We start from the raw sequence: 18,297 nt of genomic DNA, 5'->3' as shown, positions 1-18,297 counted from the left end.
CCTAAACTCAATCCTGGAAATGAGCTGACCTGGAAAGAAAACTATGTGAAGAGAAAAGTAGGGTGGGGTTTATATCAATCAATCTTGCCCAGACTTTTTTTTAAGACAGAGACCAGACCCTTTTATGATTTAGTGGCCAGATCCATGAACAACAAACATGGCTGCTCTCACCAACTTGGCTGTGAAGTTGTAAATGCTAGGCATAACTGAACTTCTTAAAACTACTGAGAGGGGGATATTGTGATCTAGAACTCTAAAAGGAGGGATCATTCATATATATATATTTTTTTCCCCCCAGAACCTTTGATCAAGCAGCAAAGCTCTACTGATAGAAACCCGACTATGTTTGAGTGATTTCCCCCCCCCCCTTGGTCTCCCACAGAACCTCATCATGTTCTTGGAGAACCTTGGGGTTCCTTGGAACACAGTGTGAAACAAAATGAGACTTATCTTCTGCCACTCATTAGCTAAGTCTATAAAATAGAGACACTACTCCTGTCTCATAGTAAGCATTCTAATCATGTTTGTGGCATGGCATAAATCCAGCAAAACCATTAGAAGGAGAAACCAGACAAACCACCAGTGCATGTCTTGGTATAAGTGCATGCACACACATGCGCACATACAAGCAACATCACACAAGAAGCAAGCTTTCCCCTTCCTGGAAAACTACTTCCACCACAATATGGAATGTTACTTAGAATTCCTCATCTTAGTAGTTCTCAGAACCTTTGGGAAAAAGAAAAACATATTATTAGCATTACAAGATATACCAATTTTCCAAGATATTCTGTCAGATCCATTGCAGAGATATGTAGGATCTTTCAGATCTACAGAGAAAATAGATTTATCCATTGCACAGTCTTCCAAAGTGGTAAGTCATTCTTGGATAAGCCATAAAGTTTACTTACAGACAGTGGTCTCCACATCTGTATAATCCCCAGATGGTTGCAAATGTTTCCAAAATGCAGATAGCATCACAGAGGATGATCTTGCAACTAAGTACAGCAGGTAAAACTCTAAGGCTAGCTGCCCCTCATGTGTCTGATCCTTTAAAATTATAAGCATCCTTGACAGAACAGCCCACTTGGAAACTGGGTATCTTTTAAGGGGCTTTCAGAAAGCTTTTGACTATCAAATCAAATCCATTTGCTTTTTAATTAGCATTTTTCTAATCCCATCTGCTAGATCCAAAAGGCAAGAAGAGGGGCATCTGTCTCCCATACACAGTAACTGAGTTCACACAACACAGTTGACTAAAATGTACTGGATTAGTTTGTGGCTCAAACTCTAGTACTATAGGTTGTATAAAACTAGGCAACTGGATTAACCCCCAAACCATGGATCAGTTCACCATGGGTTAGTGCAATTTACGAACACAACCAACAGAGGCAGAAGGTGTTTTCTATTCCATTGCCATTCTGATCACTTCTTCTGACCATCTGAAAAAGTTATATGCTGGAACTCTTCAGGTGCCTCCTGCGTTCCATTTTGCCTCCCTTTTTAATCATTCTATTTCTGAGTGCAGTTGACTAAGTCCCTAAGCAGGAACAACTTTCATTCCCTTGAGGGTAACTAGTAAAGGGGAAAATGGTTAAAAGGATGTGTTCTTTTGAGTTTTGTCCTGGAGCAGCAGTTGACTATGGGGGGAGAAGGAATCTAAGCTGTGGACTGAAACGCAGAATGTCAACAGAAATCTAACCTACAAAAGATTGCAGTGAAGGTTCAATTTTATTTTGTATGAACTCAAGGCAAGCCTGCCTGATTTCCTTCAGTGTGGTCTTTCTCTGAGGCCCAATCTCCAATTTAGATGACCTACTCACTGGTCCTTCGTTCACACTTCCTCTTTTGAGGCCTAATCTTTTTCTTTCAGCCTAAGAACATGTTTCTTTGCTGCAATATACTCTGGGTGCCAACTTATGTTTTGGGCTGTAATCTGATAACATGTCTCAGAAGATCGAAGGCTGTCTAGACTGAAGACCAGCTAGAGACATAAATTGCCTTTGGGTCCTTCAAAGCAAGAGAGAGGCATCTCCTTCTCCAGTCTTGCTCCTCTAACCCTAGTAAAGGGGAGAATAGGCAATTATTACTGTATGGCTTGGGCTGTCCTGGATCCACAGGGGGAGACCTAGTAGGTAAATATCTCTTTTTGACAATAGCCGCAAGAATTTCAGATTTTCTTTCTGTCTACCAGGTGCTTAGATGTACCTTCTCTTCTCCTCTTATTTTCCCTCACACAAAGTCTCCCTAAAGTGAGACAAGGTCCAAGTCCACCTCCACCTTTCCCACCTGGCCACAGATCATTAGCTGAAACTCTGGACTTCCCATTAAAAGAAAAGGAAAGATGGTTACAGAAGCCCCTTCCTCCCAATTAGGTCAAAGTGTGCAGAACTGGCCAGCCTCACAAGTCAGTTGTGATACAAAAACACAGCAGGAACTGCCCTCGCGTGCAAGAACTTTTCTATAAGTCTAGCCCAAGCCTGATAGAGAAATTCCAGTAAAACAAGAAAACAGAGCACCATCCCATATTCTATTGTTTCTCCTATGTTCAGGCACATGTGCACACATTTCTTAGCAGCATCCAAAAAACAACCAGACACAATCAGGTATTACAATAATCAGTATGGCATGCAAGCATGAATCCTAAAAGAGGTGTTGTGTCTCATGTACATGCCAAAGAATGGCACAAGGAAGAGAAGGAGGCAGGCTGTCCAAGAAGGATCTTAAGCTCGGCTAGAAATGTAAGAGCTGAGAGCAAGTGAATCATCAGCATATGATTAGGAATGCCCACATAAGACCAACCATATGGCCAGGAACTGGGATATTTTTTAAAAAGACAGTGTGACAGTTGCTATGGGACTACATATGGCTGGTCCTAACATGAGGCAGAATGAAGCAGCTGCTTTTAAGGCAGCCAATCTGGGGAATCATGAAAAGATGGTGATGTAATTTAATACTGTTATTTTTTTCGCTCCTAAGGAGGGACGTATTGAGATTTGTCAATTGACTACACTAAGCTTAGGTATTAAGCACCATGCCATGTGGGTGAGGTCCATTTACTACTCTGCCTTATTAAGTGAGATATAGACCAGGACCAACAGATGTCTACATTCTTAATATAAGATACAAACTGATGTCTTTATAGCAGTTTAATTTTGTGAGGTGAGTTGATAATATTTCAAAGCGGAAAGCCCTATGCCATATCAACATATTACACAGATAACTCTACGGAGCCAGTGTGGTGTGCTGGACTAGGAGCAGGAAGACCCAGGTTCTGGTCCTCCCTTTGGCATGGAAGCCAGCTTGGATGTTGGGCCAATCAATCCCTCTCAGCGTCAGGCTCTGTGACAAGCCAGATGATAAACAAAAACCCTAGTCACAATGTGCCCTGGTGGCTTTGCTGTAAGAACTAGGCAAGCACAGTGCAAAAGCAAGCCAAACCTGCAACCACGCGGGACAAACACTAAGAAAAAACAAAAGCACAGATAGCTTTGCTGACTCCGTGCAGAGCATAAAAGAAAATATGAATCTATGAAGTGGCATTCCTCAACTTGGTACCTTCTAGATGAGCTGCATACCATTTTAACTCCTATAATCCCAAATAGGGCATGCTGGCTTCTAAGACTTTAAGCACTGAAGTCCAACTCATCTGGAAGGCACCAGGATGCAGAATGCTTCAACAAAAGAAAAAGAAGAATAAACAACTAAACCCCTGTGCAGGGAAGCACCTAAGCTGCCCTTCAGAGCAAGTGGGGAAGATAGGGAGGATGGTGGCAAAGCATTCTGGTTACAGGGGGTGGTGGACAGCTCAGAAGCCAGGAAAGGTGAGAGTCCCCACCAATGGAAAACCATCTGCTGGCAGCTCAGGAAGAAATGCTGCAGTGCTATCTTTGCAAAGTTTCACCTGGAGCAGGAGCTGTACCAATAGTTATCAGCAGTATTTCCCAAACCTCTGTGGCACCTTGGGGACAGAACATGCCCTTGCATGTGGAAGGGACATTAGCCTCCTCTCTGGACAAAGCAGTTTAGAGATCCTTGCTTAACAAGAGAGGCCATGGAAATCTGACCTTGTAAAGCATTATGGTTACAGGAGTGGCATGCTCCTGGAGATAGAAAGGCAAAGCTAGAGAGAAGTAGCTTCATGGTTTGGTAAGTTTTCACTGCAGGCACCCCAGGCAATGCTGAGGGTAAAGTGGAACTTATTTATTTACTTTTAAACCCCTCTCTGCATTTTGAGGAGTGTTTCTAAGTAGCAGTCAAGCCCTTCTTAGCTTTATGGGACAGCCACAACTCTAGTATTAAGAGTTTTCTCTATTCCACATCAGTCCCATTTAATAAGAGTAAACTGCAAGATTTTTTAAAATTTATTTTTGTTAGCTTTGGAGACAAAAGAGAGATTGTGCTGGGGAAAAGAAATTGGCGATACTTTCCTTTTGCGTTGAAAGCATGAAATAAAAGAGTACACATCCACTATAAAAAAACACTCTGGAGTGTACCACACCCCAACCAGCAATCCTTCTGAAATGTCAACATGAACTGTATTATTAATTTTCCAAGTTGCTGACCTTTACTTTAGCATGTATCACCAAATGGGCAATGTGAGGAGTTTCTGTCCTCACATGCATCCAAGTTTGGTAGGCCTCATCAGAAACAAAGCTCATTTCAGACAAGCACCAGGCCCCTCTTTATATGGTTACTGACAGCTTCCTTATTTTTCTAAAACTAATGCATGCTAATCAACTAGAACAAGCCAAGCAGTTCCACAGCTTCACCTCACAAAAGGAGTTCAATCCCATTCAGGATTGTTGATGTTACAACCCAGGACTAAATCCTGAGCAAAATGGCACCCAGCGAGATGCAAGCAGAACAGAGCAACACAATTTGGCTTCACTTACCTCAACCTCCTATTCCACCCCTTAATACTGTTATTCTGCGGCACTAAATTTTACCTAGAAGACAGGAAAACAGAAAATAATAGTTCGGGGGTTCATGGGAATGTTAGCACCAGAAAAGATGCTATACTTACTCACACTGGTGCTAAAGCCTTATTTCTCCTCCACAAAGGCATCTAGGGGTTGGCTGCTTTGTAACATAGAATCTTTGTGATATCAAATCAAAAATAATGGAACCAAATACATGATATATGGCAATGACATTGAATCCCTTGCAAATGAGGAGGTAGGGGTGATTTATTTTAAAAATAATAAAAATACAGGGAAAAAAAATACAGTTTAAATACACCCAAGGAAATGTTGGTAATTCATCAGAAAAAAACACTGGGGACAGAATTCCAGCATTTTATTGACTTTCAAAACATAATAATTTATCAAGCTCACAAGCATTATATTTTAAGCTCTCTAATGCCCAGAGTTCTTTCTTGAAAATCATAATTAGCCTGCCATAACAGCCAGCTTAATTTCTTATTATCTCACAAGATGTAGTGAGTGAAGAGGCCTGAAAGAGCAATGGAAATGATGTGTTTTTGCTGAAAACAAATACACAAACAAAAACTTTAGCCCAAGGGGCTTCCTACATTTCTCCACTTGAAGCAGCAAAATACAGTATTTTCAGCACTCCCTGACTGAATTTCTTCACTGTCTTTGCAAATCACTTTCTACTCCCATGAGGTCAAAAACATTTTAAAATGGCCTTTTTTAAATCTTTCACTTTGTAAAGGTAATAAACTTTCAGTCTAACTCCTTTTCTGATTCAAAACTTACATGAACAAAAGTAAAATTCAGGTACATTCTGAATGTTTGGAAGTCTGTAAAGTTTAAAGTGTGGTTTAATTCATGTAGATTAATTCAGTATTTTATGAAAGGTCGTACTTTGATCCTTCCCTCTTTAAAAAATAAGAAGCAGATGTGACCCTTCAGCTGAGCCAATCTGAAATACACAAAATCTGCATCTCAAATATTTGCACAATTTGTCCCAAGTATCCATACACAGAAGGAAAATCCCCCCCACTTCAGAAATGTTACTACTCATTTCATAATTGTTCCTTCTCCTCCAGTACTGATTAGCAGGAAATGTTTTAAAAAGGTGCATTTAAAAAATAATAATTGTGATCTGGGCTGATAGGTTCATCAAAGTTTGCAAATGTATGTATTTTGTATACTCCATCAGCCATTAAGAACCTGAAAGTCCCTAAAGGTAATTTAGTCTGTACAATTAATATTAATACTCAATCATCCCCATCAGCGACACAAAGCATAGCAATGAACGCTCTATCAGCCAAGTGAGAGGAAGCATATAGCAAATTTCCTTCCTTCTGGGACCTCCAAAAAGAATTAAAAGATGCAAGCACTAATCAGGAGGAGTCTGTTAGCACATTTTCAGATCAACACTTTTTTATTAAAAGGCATAAGCTTTTGTGAACTGTAGCTTATTTCATCAGATGTATGAGGTGGTGAAACTGATATAGGATTTAACTGGGACAAGACAAGACTGGATAGTTATGCAGATGTGGATTACATGTGAGACAGATTACAATTACCAATTGATGAGGTACTTGTAATATGTTAAAAAACCGTTACGGTATGTCTTTTAGGATGTGAAACTTTTTGATGGGAGTTCAGCAGGATAGTGCTGGTAAAATCTCATTGTTCCATAAGAGCCACCTTGAGATCTGTAATCAAGTGTCCTGGGATGTTAAAATGTTCTAATAATACTTTGTCCTTGTTTTGAGTCCTAATGTCAAACTTGTGTCCATTTAATTTAAAGATTTTTTAAAAAAAATTAATTCCTTTACATAAACTTGGGCCTGTTTCTTCACTCCATGCATCTGATGAAGTGAGCTACAGTTTATGAAAGCTTATGCCTTTTAATAAAGGTTCTTGATTTTTGGTTACCATAGAGCAACACAGCTCTTGTTTTACAATGCATGCATTAATATAAATGTCCTGCAGCAAAACTCCCTATTCTTAAAATACCTTTTTGACAATGGCTGGTTTATACAGTAGACTTTTAAGTATGGTTTACTGAATAAGTTGTATGTCTCATTTCATATGCTTGTGTTAAATGGTTTATGGGTGAATGACTACCAAGCAAAAGAGTGAATATGTGCTGACATTTTGCTAGCCAAACTACTAACTTCTTCAGGTTTATTGTTTGTCTGGCTGTACTATAATACTAAATGTACTATCTGAACCAGTCAGGGTGTCTTATAAGTGTGAACCATGATTTAGTGTAGTATGAATCCAGTCATTGTGATTTATTCAATAAATTATTAAATAAACCATTGCTTAGCACCATTTATAAACGAAGTTACTTTTCAAGGGCCAGGTTTTCTGTAGAGACAAGCAACAAGTTATGTATATTATGGACAATACTACCACCCAAAAACACCAGATCTGGTTGCTATCAACCTTGCTCCCATGCACAAGCTGCATTCCTTTCCCACATAAAAGCGTGATTTTTAACAACCATTCATTGTATAACTTCATCTTTAAGTAAATAATGGACCTGTAAAGAAATGTCAAGTATAATTCTATTCCTTCAAATTTGTTTTGCTCTTCCTATTTTAAAATATATGGAACATAAATGAAAAATAAATATAGCAGCTTTCCAAGGGAAAAAAAACTTAAGCATGGACGAAACAAGTTTTGCTAAGATATTTCTGGTATACAAAGTTTCTATACAAATGTACTTGTATGCTATTAACAATTTCCTTAACAGGCCTTAATTTCTACTTTTTAAAGGAGATACTTAATACAAGTTTTAAGGTTTTGTTCCTGTGACTTTTGTCAATCAGACAAAAAAATAAAAGACTCTTTTTTTTTAAAGATTGATTTGTTTTCACAAAGTGTTTTCCACATTGTTCCTTCCCAGTATGAAAAGTTGCTCCAAAATTATAGGAGCTTGTGCCACAAGGGGTGCTGCAGCTGGAGGTGGAAAGAATTGTTACAATTCTAGTATAAACTTTCTAAGTTCACAGCAGACTCATAGATCCAAGCCACTGGCTTTTATTTAATGAAAGGAACTAGTTATATCATATGAAAATTCCAATCAGAGACTTTTAATGGTAAGTCTCTAACAAGATTAGACTTGCATTCAGGAAGACACAATCTTATCTTGGAACGTTCTCTAAAAATCAAATTCTGGTTCTTATTAAAAGTGACCACATCTCATCAGAGCTGTTACAGCTGTTAACCTAACTTCAAATTCTTCATTAGAAATAGTCGAGGAAGACTTGATAAAACTAAGTAAAGCAAAGATGAACAACAGGCAGCTTTCCCAGTGTTGTTGCTATCAACGGTTCTAGTCAAGATGGTTTCCAGTAAGGGATGATGGGAAGTGTAGTTCAGCAGTATCTGAGAGGCCACATTTACCCAATTCTGATCTAAGCTGCCAATTGTGCTTACTGCAGAAGAATGGCTAACCTAGTTACAGGAATATGCTTCAATATACAGAATTACTTCATATCTAAAAAGTAAATCTGATGTAAAATTCAGTTCTAACTGGAAACCATTCCTGGGCTACAACTTAATACATGAATTTGTACCATACCCCAGAATTGGGTTTTTCTACATTTAAAATCTATTTTTCAATTCTATGAGAAAGTAGAATTTGAGATGATCTAATTTATTACAGTGTATAGTTTTAGTTAGTGATTTGTACTGTGTTAACTAGGTATTCTTAGTTTAAAGCATAGTGGTTTTAATTTTTTCTTTAATAATTATATAATACATTTAAAATTTTATAAATAACTAATGATATATTGAAAAACTGTAATCTCCATAACACTTTACTTCCTATGTTTACATATTTGTAAAGGCTAATTGTACCTTAGCCTTTTATTAATTTTGTCTTTCATCCTTCATGGTTTATATTCTCCCTTTAGAATGATTAAAAAAATAAAAATAGGGTGAGGGTCTATAGTTTTCCCACATTTCCTTCTGCATTGTCCTCTTTATTATGTCAATTTATTACTCTTTAGGAAAGGATCCCAGAATAATGGGATTTATATAATGGTAGTCTTGTCCTAATTGAAAGAGGTGAATTCTCAGCAGAATATCCTAGTTATGTTTTTCTGCCACAAACCTAGGACCTTTATTTTGTTTTTGTTTCAAGTTTTGTGGCTGCCTTGAATACAGGAAAATAAACAAACAAGCTGGGCTCTTCTTTTTTTTTGCCACAATATGCATCCATCTTCACTGCATTACCTATTTTATTGGCCCCTTTGGGGAGAGATTTTGGAATACTTTACAATATGTGTTATTTTTACCATTCTGAAAACTCTAATGTCATACAGGGTGAAAATGTACTTTGAGAATGGCTAAGAGCAATTAGAAACAATAATGTCCAAGCAAAGAATAGAAATCAGTTCATAGTTTGTTTTAATCAAATTACACTTCCATACATCAACACATTCTGCTAAAATATTTCTTACATCAAGGATAACATTCAAATTTCTTCATATGCTTCCTGGAAAAAAACTTGGTTTTAATGCATATCCTTGTCATTTGAACTGAGCAGCCTAGACAAACTTCTGTTGGAAAGAAATTCTATAAAAAGGCACTGCCCTTAAAATATATCCAGTCCCTTATATCATTGATCCTAATTTAATATTTTCCCCATCCACTTACAAATATATATTGGAAGATAAATACGGGAGGAAATTTTTCCCCCAGTTTTTAAACAGCTTGAGATTCCAAAGTCTTAAAAGTTCAAAACAAGCACTCTAATTTCCAGCTACAGTTTAATCAGGAATTGGTGTAGGTAGGTACTATATACCATATTCTAAATCAGTTCAAGTTTCTGGTTGGTTTTCAAGCACAACCCTAGATGTTTCTGAGCTATTGTGTAACAGTAGTGACATAATCTGCCACTAAGAATGGCTAGGGTTGATGTATCATTTGAGGCTGATAAGCAACACCACTGGGAATTAAGGAGATTTCCTTGATCCAAAGCACACCTCCACGGCTGCCTATCCCAGGAACACACAACTTTTCCAAGCTGAGAACTGCCCTTGCTCTGACTGCCCTGCTTGGAGCCACATTCCGGAACCAGCAGGACAAAAACTAAATTTGGTTTCATTTTTACTTAACTAGCGTTAAATTAAATTAATTAAGCCATTAATAGGATTACTTCCTAATCGTGTATTTAATCATTTTTTTCCCTACTGGCACATTAAAAATTACAGCCTATGTTTGGAGGGCCTCTTGAGGTCACGCTCAAGGCTTTGGGGCTTGCCTGCAGCTTTGATATTTGGGCAATCCATCTCTCTTCTAGTCCACTCAGTCCTACTCAGAACAGAAACATAATTGACTCCCCTACCAAACAAACACTGGTTAGATCATTTTCATCTTCCCTGAACTAAACTATTCTCAACCAGTCCAATCTGAACCCATTTAAGGCTTTCATAGCAATGCTGATTCGGAAGCAGGAAAAAATAATAATAATTAGAGTATCTCTACCATATACAGGTTTCCCTTGCTTTATACAAATTCGCTTTATGCAAATTTCCTATTATCTGACTGATCATTTTCATCCAAGAATTAGCAGTATATGAAAAAAAAATGCTGCTATGCAATTTGTGCTAGCATAGTTTACACCAGAGGTCTAGAAACACACTAAGACTTCTCACCAAAACTGTTTGAACATTTTCCTGCCAAAATCTCTGCCATCACCTAGGCAATTACAATCGTGTTATGCTGTTGTTCTAATTGTGCATCCTCTCCTACTTACTTCTACACCAGCAATAGCTTTACTATCACTATAAGGCCAAACCAGCCATTAACAACTTGTCCAGCTCCCTTACCCAATACGAAAAAGAAAAGGCCTAGAAATAGTTAGACATAATTACATCATACCGAAGCTGGTGAAGGATCCTCAGCTCTAGGATCAGCTTTTAACCCAGGGAAATCTACTGTGCTCAATATAACAAAGAATACAACAACATTTGCAGAGCCATGATGCACTTAATCTTTCTCTACCATGATAACCATGCACACTTGAAATCCAGCTGTAGAAAAGATGGAAAACATGTTTTCACTACAGACAGAACACCAGGCAAGGAAGAAAATGTGTTTGAGTGCTGAAGGGCTTAGGAATAAGGAAGGCTCTAAAAATGTATGTGTATATTTGGGCTACAAATGTCAATGCATTTGGGCTAGAAAATTTGATCCCATATACCACAACCCAACAGCCTCGTGTGGCTCAGAGTGGTAGGCGGCAGTATTGCAACCGGAACTCTCCCCATGACCCAAGTTTGACCCGAGTTCGTCCCCAGCGGAAGCTGGATTCTCAGGTAGCCGGCTCAGGTCGACTCAGCCTTCCATCCTTCTGAGGTTGGTAAAATGAATACCCAGCTCACTGGAGAAGGTGACGACTGGGGGAGGCCATGGCAAACCACCCCAATATAGTCTGCCAAGAAAAGCAGCGTCCCCCCAAAGGGTCAGACATGACTCGGTGCTTGCACAGGGAACCTTTCACCTTTCACCTTTCACCATACCACAACCCACTTTTTTCCACTGGCTCATTGTCTTGCCTTATGTGAATTTGCTTTTTGTGAGATTTTTGGGGAATGTAACTCTAGCCTAAGTGAGAGAAACCTTACAGAGATACTAAACGTGGCTTAACATGATGTGTGAATTGTGCCATACTTTTTCGTGGAGGACTAGGAATCTTTTTATAAGAGATTACCTGTGTGTGTGTATACATACATACACACACACGTGCACACACACAAACATATACAGTTACCATTTTAAGAAGCAAAATGTAAAAAACCCAGTAAATTATAGAAATCTTATTATTGATCATGTGTTACCCCTGATCAACTATTCGGTGAAGTAGAATTACCATAAAGCAGAATCTTAGTAGGATACCATTGTCATAGGACACTGAAACACCTCAGATATTTAGGAGATTCAATCACACTCTCGTACTTATCTCTATCTAGGCAGATCTTCCAGGGAAATCAAGGTAGTTTCCACTGCATTCTACCAGCCAGAGGAGTCAGGTTATTTAGATTCTTAATCCATTTAATTCAAAAGTCCCCAACATTGTCTAACCATCACATACCAGATTTCCATGCCCAGGAATGGTTCATTTAAAAGCAGCTCCTAATTCTCCAGTTTTAGGAGTCTCAGTGTTTTCTTACTCATATAACTTTCTTCCACGAGCTTTTACAGGGTTGGGAAATGCTCCCTCCCAAAGACAAATGTTCACTGCTCCCTGGATGGTTATTGTTTACCACAAATAATACAACCAGAGCAATTAACAAGCAAATATATTAGTGAACTAATCCAAAGGAGTTACCCATACATAAAACGGGTGGACAAGCCCCAGATGCAGCTTCCCCGGCCCCATTTTTATGACACCTAGAATACCTAGAACCTAGAACACCTAGAATCAGCATGGTGCAGCGGTTAAGGCTCCAGGCTAGAAACCAGGAGACTGTGAGCTCTAGTCCCACCTTAGGCACAAAGCCATCTAGGTGACCTTGGGCCAGTCACCCTTTCTCAGCCCTAGAAAGGAGGCAATGGCAAACCACTTCTGAAGAACCTTGCCAAGAAAACCACAAGGACTAGTCCAGGCAGCTGCCAGGAGTCAAAAACCGACTCAAAGGCACATACAACACACACACACAGAAGTCTGTACCACGAAATCACACTGTCAACATTTGATAATAAATTAATGGTTTATTAACACAGTCATCATTTAATAAATTAATGGTTTATTACCACACTGTCAATATTTGATAATAAATTAATGGTTTCCTGATTTAAAAAAAACAACACTAAAATATTTGTCTTACACCTCCCAAAGATATAATTTTTTTTAAATAAATAAGAACTGTCCAAAATGTTATCGCTGTCTTCTCTGATGATACTACCATGTCACCACGCCATCATCAAATAAATAAAAATAAAATTGTGTCCTCTGACCACAAAATTGCTGTCCACTTCTGGCCAAAGGCACTGATGACTTATCATCCTATCATATTTAACTAATGCACCTCTGAATAGATTAGTTGGCCATCCTGCAGTAGAGGACAATTCTTACTAAATAATCTACAACTCAAGTGGCACCCAAATTGGAGTCCATGTCTGGTGCTTCACCTGCAAAACACAGCAAAACACTTGTTCACATTCCTCCAAGCTCTGAGACTGTTAATAGTGTTAGCCAGACATAAAAGACCTGCTCTTCTAAATGCCATTGTGTGCGTGCAGTACAGATGGAGATTCTTTTTGTTGCCAGCAGAGCCACTGAATACACCTTCAAATGGCCGCTAGCCTATTTTCATTCATATTTATTCTGAGTTTCCTGCCAACATTGCTCAACCAGTCGGCCCTGCTGCTTCACTGGCAGCAAGCAGTTCTCCAAAATACCAGAAAAATACATGGGCTCTTGCACAGAAGAGAAGGGGCTTGGAAAGCTACCTAAACTAGTTCCCTGTTCCAAAGACCAATAACAATTTTAACAAAATACGAAGGTGGGTTGGCTAAAATCTGACAGCAATTTAGAAAGTATACATATCAAGCCATTGTAGGAGGCACACCATCTCAGAAAGAAAAAGCCACAGAAAACAACCTTCTTCATCAGCTGGTGCAAATTTCAAGAACACTTCCCCAATCAGAAAGCAATACAAAACAGCACAGAATATCAAATCCAAAGGAAGAAGTGGCATATGTTGTGGGCCTGTCTCTATGAAGCATTTAACTTCTTTTCTTTAAGAATAGACATAAAAATCATGGCAATTCTTGGATATTTAGATTCCAGGTCCAAAATCCTAAAACAGAAGAAATCAAATAATGCCTTTCTATACTGAATTATATTCACAAGCACTGGAAACAACCATAAAGGATGTAATACATTAAAAAGAGGGAGGGATTGCTAAATCGTGATAAAGGAAAAGTTAGATGGGAAAAAGTATAGCAAGCATCCATAGGAATAATATTTCTTGAACAGGCCCATTCTATGAAATAGGAATGCTCAGCCTTTCTGGTTAGAATTATATCTTTGAGGAAGTTCAACCTGGAACTCATTTTTAACCCCAGCATGCATGTGGTTACCTAGTTCTTAAATACTAAATGTGTTATTGCCACCTATCATAAGTAACTCACATCCCCAGTAATGGTCCCCTCCCACTAGCTAGAACAATAAACTGAAATGCATTAAGATCCCTTTACAGCCAAAATGTGTTAAATTAACAAAGCATAATCATAGCACACTATTTAGTCCCGTGTCACATGATCCTTCATACATAGAGTTACAGATGCCCATACAGCATAGCTCATTACATACAAAATTTGAAATCGCATCATGAAATGTGATTTTGGTGCCAGTGTTAACTGACAGCTTATGACATTCTAGCCAGACAGCTTATTTTATCCAAGATCTTTAACTTTTGCCTATTAGTAGGTAAAGGGTAAAGGTTTACCTTGACATTAAGTCCAGTCGTGTCCGACTCTAGGGGGCGGTGCTCATCTCCGTTTCAAAGCCAAAGAGCCGGCATTTGTCCATAGACACTTCCGTGGTCATGTGGCTGGCATGACTACACGGAACACCGTTACCTGCCCGCTGAAGCGGTACCTATTAATCTACTCACATTTGCATGTTTTCGAACTGCTAGGTTGGCAGAAGCTGGGACTAGCAACAGGAGCTCACCCCATCACGCGGATTCGAACCGCAGACCTTCTGATCGGCAAGCTCAGCAGCTCAGAGGTTTAACCCGCAGCGCCACCACATCCCTCATTGCCTATTAGTAGCTTATAAAAATATCCAACAAAGAATGAAGGAACCATGAGACAAAAGTTATTGACTACTAAAAGCTTCATAGAATCACATCAAAGGTCCATCACTCTGCTTCCCACAATGCCCAATTCCCAAATGCTTTTAGGAAGCCCACAAGCAGAATAATTAGTCTATTAGCTCTTTCTCATTCAAGCTCCCCAGCAACTGGTGGTCACTGGTATACTGCTTCCAAATCTGGAGGATCCATGTCACCATGATTTGTAATCATCTAAAAAACTCTCAGTATCTACCCTAAAGAGTTAATAACAGCTTTAAAGATTTTTTTTTTTTTGCCTGTTTCAAGATGTAGTCATTCTTGCTACCTAACAGCTATTCGTTTTTCTTTTGGGCCTACAGAAGATAACCACAACGCACAGTAAAAGCAGATGGTATTATTCTACACTTTTCTTAAGTATCAGCATATAAGCATTTTGTTCCTGAACGGATATTATAAAATGTGTCACTCCTTTCCTTTCGACATATCAGAGTGCATCATCAGGTTCCTCCACAAATTAATACTATGAGCAGCTACCATATTTCTCTACCCGAAAGTTGCAATGGATCTTTTTGAAATAAGTCTCTGTGTAATCCATGAGAGTTGAGTAAGTATGGTTGAGGATACAGGACCCGTATAGACATATACAGTGTATACAGTGAACATCAACCATTTCATACTGATAATGATCAGTGTTCAATATTATTATGAAAGAGGTGGGGGGGTGGAGTCTGTTGTTAGCTAAGATAAGGAACAGACAGAAGTAAAAGGGGAGGGGAATTAAGAAAAAAATGTTATTTCTTAAGTTTTTAAAAATTTAAATTGACTTAACTTTCAGAAAAGTTGACAATAATCTAGAAAAAAATTAACCAGTAACACATTAGAAAGCTCACAGAATAAAGCTTAAAAGCTCACCTCTCTTTTTCATTTTATATTTATATAACATAACACTCCAAATTGAGCACACGACTCCTTTAAATAAATGCTGAAAAAAGCCCATTATTTATTCTCTTGTACTCACCCTTTGCAGGAGAATTCAACGATCCAAATTCATAAGCACAGAGGGAAAAGGGGGTGGGGGACTGAAAGATTAAAAGAGGGAAGAAACAAGGAAATAGGGGAGGGGGTGGATAACACGAAAAAGGAGGTAGACAACGGGGAGACTTAAAAAGCAGGGCAGGAATGTGATAAGGAGACGGGAAGGGGCGATCCACGCTGCTACGGACTAAAATACTGGCGCCCGAGGTAGTCAAGCGGCTGCTGCTCTATCCCATCACTTTGCTGTAGCCTCTGCCAAGCAGGGAGGCTGGCTGGGAGGGAAGTTGGTACTGCAGCTGGAAAGAAGGATGTGACACCGTAACAAGTACAACCAGCTTGCCAGGAGGGCGAGAGGCGGAGGAGGCGGAGGAGGAAGAAGAGGAGAGAACTGGAGGAGCCGAAGCAGCCCGTGCCCTGGGAGGGCGGAGGCAACAGAAGCAGGAGGAGCCCGGGCTCAGGGAGCAGAAGCGGCGGCGGCGGCGGCGGCACTAACACCGCATGCCCGCCTGCACAAGGCATTTAATGGGATTGATGGGTTGTGCAGTCAGTGACTCACAGACTTTTGAGTTAGACACAGGAGGAGGTGGAGGGGAACCCCGCCCACCGCTCTCCAGGGGCCCTATGTCAAAGCCAGCTGGCACGGAGTGACAGCCCTACCCACCAATGCCTAGGCCGCTCTTTGCCCAGAGGCCGGGGGGTCCTGCCCCTTTTCGCTCAATGAGTCTTCTGAGGACACTGCTGCGGAACGGGGGGGGGGTTGAAAAGGAAGAGAGGGTGGGAGAAGCTGCCCAGGGAGAGCAGCGGGGAGGGATTCTCCCCCCTTTTCTATCCCTGGTTTGCCCAAAGTGGCCAATCCCACGTAGCATTCGTTTGATAGACAAGATAGGGCTGCCCAATCAGAGGGAAAGGAGAGGAGAGGGCTGCCTCTGTTTGTCGGGGTGTGTATCTGTGTGTGTTCCCCTCCGCGACACTCTTTGCTGATTCGGCCCCCTCGGGCTGGCGTGGGAGCCCCTGGGTAGAGACGAGGGGACGGGGGACGGAGGGAGAACCGTGTTATGGTTCCCGTCCTGTCTCTTGCTTCTCTGCTATCGGGAAAGCTCACGTACATCAGGAGAGGAAAATCCGAGGGTGCTTCCCCTGGGCGGGCTCTTCCGACACTGAAAAAGCGCGCCCAGGCATCGTCGCCTGGCTTGGGCTGCTCTTCTCCTCACTTTGAAGGCATCCTGACCGGCCTCAGTGTGATCACATGTGCTGCCATAGGGTGGCGAGGAGAGACGCCACGAGTCGCCGCACACCCACCCAGCCACCCTCCCCGCTTTAGATTTAATTACTCCGGAGGGGCTGTCACCTTCCAAATGGCACACATCAAAGCCAAGGCCGGGTTAACTATGGTTTATTAACTAATCAACAATGGATTGGATAAACATCGTACTCAATCATAACCCAGGTCTGGGCGGGGGGTGTCCGCACAACAACCCAGACAGAAAGGAGACCAACCGCCGTATGCCTTAATGCGACGTGTGAATCGAATCATGAACTCAAATGGTGGAGAACGCATTCCGCCCAAATTATGTCAGGTTTAAAAGGGTACTGGAAAATAAGTCATTGGCGTCAGGAGATTGTGGGTAGGTATATACTATATAGTATGGGCCAGCATTGCAGAACAGGCTCCTAGACTGCATGCGGTGCGCTTAAATCTTCAGCAATATAAGTGTGTAATCCAGTGGCAACGACAGTTCATAGGTTTATTTGGTTCTATTATCTTGTATCATCTTATTTGAATTAGCACTTATTGCCTGGATATTCAAATAATCTTGCCTGCTGGTCACTGACAAATGTGATAATTCAGAAAGCTTATAAAGACAAGGAGATGTGACATACTAATTTGTTATCAGGCAAATTAATAATGCTTTTTACTGTGTTGAATTAAAAAAAAACCCGTTCCAGTTATACAGTAAAAGAGGTCTAATTTATTTATTAAGTATCAAGTCCAGCTTGGCACCTGGTGACTTCATGGACATGTCCATACAATACGGTTTTCTTGGCAACGGTATCAAAATGGTTTGCCACTGCCTTCTTCCAGAATGGTTTTTGACTTCCCAATTTAATCCATAGCCCTGGATTTCCAGTGGTCTCCCATCAAAGTACTAATCAGCTCTGATTCTGCTTGTTTTTTTCAAAATCAGATAGGTTGCAGCTACCTGTTATGACTCTCAACCTGATTGGGGTTGTCTTTTCATACCCTGCATCCAGCATAGCTGGACCCTGTTCTGAATTTAGATGCAATTGCTCATATTGTTATTTGATATGCAGATTGTATGAAGTTTTTTTTTTAATCTCCTCCTGCCCAAACTCCTGTTTCTTTCAGGGCACTATTTTAGAGGTGTGAGTGCCCATGTGTGCATGGAGTGGGGAAAAGAATATAACTTTTTGATGTTTTGAAGCATGGACCAAGATACACTGTGATCAAGCATATTAAGTGATGGGTGTATGGTTTCCTTACTGTGTGAGAGAACACACCT

At 40.2% G+C, this 18,297-nt stretch overlaps 1 protein-coding gene across 2 annotated transcripts in view; it reads right to left on the bottom strand.

Moving 5' to 3' along the window:
* The window catches only part of SERTAD2 (SERTA domain containing 2), a 138,294-nt gene extending 122,010 nt beyond the window's left edge, over positions 1 to 16,284 (bottom strand). The window contains exons 1-2 of one of the 2 annotated variants that reach the window (XM_063316809.1): positions 15,759 to 16,284; positions 4,896 to 4,949 (exon numbers count right to left, since the gene is read on the bottom strand). The gene's annotated coding sequence lies outside the window, so the exon portion shown is untranslated. The remainder of the gene's footprint in view (positions 1 to 4,895; positions 4,950 to 15,758) is intronic. The other variant, XM_063316801.1, reaches the window with a different exon arrangement.
* Between the last annotated feature and the right edge of the window lie 2,013 nt (positions 16,285 to 18,297).

The sequence above is a fragment of the Candoia aspera genome, chromosome 1, assembly GCF_035149785.1.
Source record: "Candoia aspera isolate rCanAsp1 chromosome 1, rCanAsp1.hap2, whole genome shotgun sequence".
Taxonomy (NCBI): Eukaryota; Metazoa; Chordata; class Lepidosauria; order Squamata; family Boidae; genus Candoia; species Candoia aspera.
Note: the sequence above shows the minus strand (reverse complement) of the source record. Positions and strands in the feature narration are given on the sequence as shown.